This window comes from Schistocerca piceifrons, unplaced genomic scaffold (genome assembly GCF_021461385.2).
Source record: "Schistocerca piceifrons isolate TAMUIC-IGC-003096 unplaced genomic scaffold, iqSchPice1.1 HiC_scaffold_1378, whole genome shotgun sequence".
Taxonomy (NCBI): Eukaryota; Metazoa; Arthropoda; class Insecta; order Orthoptera; family Acrididae; genus Schistocerca; species Schistocerca piceifrons.
This window is the reverse complement of record NW_025727211.1, coordinates 17,501-22,500: the sequence shown is the minus strand read 5'-3', so window position 1 is coordinate 22,500 and position 5,000 is coordinate 17,501. Positions and strand designations below refer to the sequence as shown.

The window sequence follows — 5,000 nt, the reverse complement described above, 5'->3', positions numbered from 1 at the left end:
CGCACCGGCCGCTACGGGCCTGGCACCCTCTACGGGCCGTGGCCTCATTCCAAGTTGGACTTGGGCTCGGCGCGAGGCGTCGGGGTAGTGGACCCTCCCAAACACCACATGCCACGACAGGCGGCAGCCTGCGGGGTTCGGTGCTGGACTCTTCCCTGTTCGCTCGCCGCTACTGGGGGAATCCTTGTTAGTTTCTTTTCCTCCGCTTAGTAATATGCTTAAATTCAGCGGGTAGTCTCGCCTGCTCTGAGGTCGTTGTACGAGGTGTCGCACGCCACACCGCCAGCCGGCTGTGCACGCTACCCGAGAAAGTACCGGTATGCGAACCGCCAGGCGACGGGCGCGCATCGCTCGTTTGAGGAGACCGCGGCCGGCCCCACAGGCGGCCGCGACACTCCCAGGTCTGCGAAGCGGGCAAACGCCCGCGCGCTTCAGTATACGTAGCCGACCCTCAGCCAGACGTGGCCCGGGAACGGAATCCATGGACCGCAATGTGCGTTCGAAACGTCGATGTTCATGTGTCCTGCAGTTCACATGTCGACGCGCAATTTGCTGCGTTCTTCATCGACCCACGAGCCGAGTGATCCACCGTCCTGGGGTGATCTTTTCTCAGTTTCCGCCGTCTCTTTCGAGACGGTCGCATAGGCGGGAGTGAGGCGTGTGGCGGCCCCTGTTCCAGCGTTCTGTGTCCAACGGCCTCACGGCCGACGGGCGTCGTACGGCTCCACACCGGAGCGGACAGGCACTCGGGCGAAAGTCATTCAAAACCGGCGCCAGGCGCCAGGTGCCGCAGGCCAGCCGCTCCAGCGCTTCAGCGCTCGTACCACACAACATTGCCGCTAGTTTTGAGAGGCACGCGTGGTTCCGCACGCGGCGCACGGCTACGGCGAGCCGTACAGGTAGCGTGTTGCGCGACACGACACGCACATCGAAAGACATGCAGTCTAGTCGGTAATGATCCTTCCGCAGGTTCACCTACGGAAACCTTGTTACGACTTTTACTTCCTCTAAATGATCAAGTTTGGTCATCTTTCCGGTAGCATCGGCAACGACAGAGTCAATGCCGCGTACCAGTCCGAAGACCTCACTAAATCATTCAATCGGTAGTAGCGACGGGCGGTGTGTACAAAGGGCAGGGACGTAATCAACGCGAGCTTATGACTCGCGCTTACTGGGAATTCCTCGTTCATGGGGAACAATTGCAAGCCCCAATCCCTAGCACGAAGGAGGTTCAGCGGGTTACCCCGACCTTTCGGCCTAGGAAGACACGCTGATTCCTTCAGTGTAGCGCGCGTGCGGCCCAGAACATCTAAGGGCATCACAGACCTGTTATTGCTCAATCTCGTGCGGCTAGAAGCCGCCTGTCCCTCTAAGAAGAAATGTAATCGCTGACAGCACGAAGGATGTCACGCGACTAGTTAGCAGGCTAGAGTCTCGTTCGTTATCGGAATTAACCAGACAAATCGCTCCACCAACTAAGAACGGCCATGCACCACCACCCACCGAATCAAGAAAGAGCTATCAATCTGTCAATCCTTCCGGTGTCCGGGCCTGGTGAGGTTTCCCGTGTTGAGTCAAATTAAGCCGCAGGCTCCACTCCTGGTGGTGCCCTTCCGTCAATTCCTTTAAGTTTCAGCTTTGCAACCATACTTCCCCCGGACCCAAAAGCTTTGGTTTCCCGGAGGCTGCCCGCCGAGTCATCGGAGGAACTGCGGCGGATCGCTGGCTGGCATCGTTTATGGTTAGAACTAGGGCGGTATCTGATCGCCTTCGAACCTCTAACTTTCGTTCTTGATTAATGAAAACATACTTGGCAAATGCTTTCGCTTCTGTTCGTCTTGCGACGATCCAAGAATTTCACCTCTAACGTCGCAATACGAATGCCCCCGCCTGTCCCTATTAATCATTACCTCGGGTTCCGAAAACCAACAAAATAGAACCGAGGTCCTATTCCATTATTCCATGCACACAGTATTCAGGCGGGCTTGCCTGCTTTAAGCACTCTAATTTGTTCAAAGTAAACGTGCCGGCCCACCGAGACACTCAATAAAGAGCACCCTGGTAGGATTTCAACGGGGTCCGCCTCGGGACGCACGAGCACGCACGAGGCGGTCGCACGCCTTCGGCTCGCCCCACCGGCAGGACGTCCCACGATACATGCCAGTTAAACACCGACGGGCGGTGAACCAACAGCGTGGGACACAAATCCAACTACGAGCTTTTTAACCGCAACAACTTTAATATACGCTATTGGAGCTGGAATTACCGCGGCTGCTGGCACCAGACTTGCCCTCCAATAGATACTCGTTAAAGGATTTAAAGTGTACTCATTCCGATTACGGGGCCTCGGATGAGTCCCGTATCGTTATTTTTCGTCACTACCTCCCCGTGCCGGGAAGTGGGTAATTTGCGCGCCTGCTGCCTTCCTTGGATGTGGTAGCCGTTTCTCAGGCTCCCTCTCCGGAATCGAACCCTGATTCCCCGTTACCCGTTACAACCATGGTAGGCGCAGAACCTACCATCGACAGTTGATAAGGCAGACATTTGAAAGATGCGTCGCCGGTACGAGGACCGTGCGATCAGCCCAAAGTTATTCAGAGTCACCAAGGCAAACGGACCGGACGAGCCGACCGATTGGTTTTGATCTAATAAAAGCGTCCCTTCCATCTCTGGTCGGGACTCTGTTTGCATGTATTAGCTCTAGAATTACCACAGTTATCCAAGTAACGTGGGTACGATCTAAGGAACCATAACTGATTTAATGAGCCATTCGCGGTTTCACCTTAATGCGGCTTGTACTGAGACATGCATGGCTTAATCTTTGAGACAAGCATATGACTACTGGCAGGATCAACCAGGGAGCTGCGCCAACTAGAGCTGAGCAGCCGGCCGCCCGGGAGTGTGTCCCGGGGGCCCGCGCGAACACGCAAGCGTCCGCTCAATCATTCTGCAAACAGGAGGAGGCTGAGCTCCCCTGCACAATACACCTCGAAACCCTCTCAGGTCCCGGCGGCGCGCAGCGCCGTCCCAAGTACTTGGTCGGGTTCGAGAGAGGCGCAATCGCCCGGAGTTAGGCGAGTAGACGCTTTCGGTGCGACCACCCGTGCTCCCAACTGAGCTTGCCGCTGCCGACAGAGGCCCGGGAGCGTGCTGTCGTGGCATTGCCGGCGGGAGACAACACGCGCCACCTACGGTGACCGGCAGCTCCAACGCCAGCGCCACAGAAGGACAAAAGCCCCACTTGGGTGCCGAAGCGAACTCTCCCAGCACAGCGCACGCGCCAACACATCCGCACAGCTGCGATACAAACCACCAGCGAGAACCGCTGGGGCGACCGAGCAGCAGACGGCGTCGCGGCGCCGAGCGCCGGGCGGCGGCGCATCCTCAACGCACACAGTCCTCAATCGGACCAGCACACTGAAGATGTCCACCGCGCTTCGCACCGGGCCCGCGAGGACCTACTTTGGCCGCACGGCGCCGCGCGCAGGGTGCGCCGGCGCGCAGCTGCGACGCCTGCCGCGTCCGTCGGCCGGCGCGCCTGCCACTGGCCGCCCCCACCAGCCGGCTGTAGCGCGTGCGCCCACGCACCGCGCGGCCAGCACGCCGGGAGGCGCCCCCTCACCGGCCGGGGACGGTCCCACCCAGCCACCACCGCGTATCGCTTCACACCCAGATGCCGTTCAGTTTCATCGGCATGGTGGGTATCGCTGGAACAACCGGTTAGTACCTCAACCTATCGTCGCCATCACCGATTCACCCCTTAGCGAGAACAACCGCACCACAACGGGTTACCATTTCTTCATTTGCGTAACTTCACCAGAAAACGTAGGCGTCCATCGCCATTAGCAACTTCAACGATTATTGCATGCCTGTGTCAGGTGTCACGCCACACTACGTCTGCCCACATTACACGCAACAAAATGTGCACGCCTAGACAATACGTGGAAGGTGGCCCCCGTACGTATGCGATGTCCATTGCTCGAACGACTGTCAACCGGCCTCTGTAGCATGTCGCAGATATGGAACGCGGTGCACCATGCTATCACGGTGTTTGAGGAGAGACGACTAGGTCCGAATACATCAACACACAGCTCATGCTGATCGCCATCCACGGCGTCCGTTCCTCCCACACGTCTCTATGGCGTACCACACTGCAATCCAGCTCTCATAGGGAGACGACACGTAGCTGCGTGCACAATATTTGCACTGTATGGTCCGCCGTTTTTGGGCGCAGTCGTTGTACGGTCACACATGTGCCACGATGTATCATTCAGTACATAAGGACGAATGTGCAGTACAGATTGTGGTTCACGCGTACGACATCAGCGGACAGTTGACACAGGCCGCACCACAACGTAGCCTGCGTACGTCGCATGCGAAGGGCATTGAACATGCAAACTTGTCACCAACCAGCTTGCGAAGGCAGGGGGCAAGGTGGGGACGTGGGGACGTGGGGAGGGGTGGGGGGGGGGGGGCGGCATGTACGTCCTGCTGCCATCCACATTACAGTGTACAGCAGGAGCATGTGGAAAGTCAGCAAGACTTGCAAGGTGTTTAACATGAAGCGATACACAGGGGAGCGGGCAGTGCGAGTAGCGAACTATATTGCGAGGGTTGCGGGTGGGCAACACTACACTAATTGAACGAGTCGTATAACAATTACAGAGCAGGTTTAGGCGACAACGTGGGTTACGTTAGCGGACAACGTGGGTTACGTTAGCGGACAACGTGGGTTACGTTAAGGCACAACATGGGTTACGTTAAGGCACAACATGGGTTACGTTAAGGCACAACATGGGTTACGTTAGGGCACAACATGGGTTAGGTTAGGGGACAACATGGGTTAGGTTAGGGGACAACATGGGTTAGGTTAGGGGACAACATGGGTTAGGTTAGGGCACAACATGGGTTAGGTTAGGGCACAACATGGGTTAGGTTAGGGCACAACATGGGTTAGGTTAGGGCACAACATGGGTTAGGTTAAGGCACAACATGGGTTA

The 5,000-nt window shown here is 57.1% G+C and overlaps 2 non-coding genes and 1 pseudogene across 2 annotated transcripts; all 3 read right to left on the bottom strand.

Annotated features, from left to right (window-relative positions):
- Positions 1–255, bottom strand: part of LOC124733079 — a 4,234-nt pseudogene extending 3,979 nt beyond the window's left edge.
- Positions 256–445: 190 nt separating this feature from the next.
- Positions 446–600, bottom strand: LOC124733086. The gene has a single exon (XR_007008900.1). It is a non-coding gene; the product is annotated as a 5.8S ribosomal RNA (ribosomal RNA).
- A 352-nt stretch (positions 601–952) lies between these two features.
- On the bottom strand, positions 953–2,861 carry LOC124733075. The gene has a single exon (XR_007008896.1). It is a non-coding gene; the product is annotated as a small subunit ribosomal RNA (ribosomal RNA).
- Positions 2,862–5,000: the final 2,139 nt, after the last annotated feature.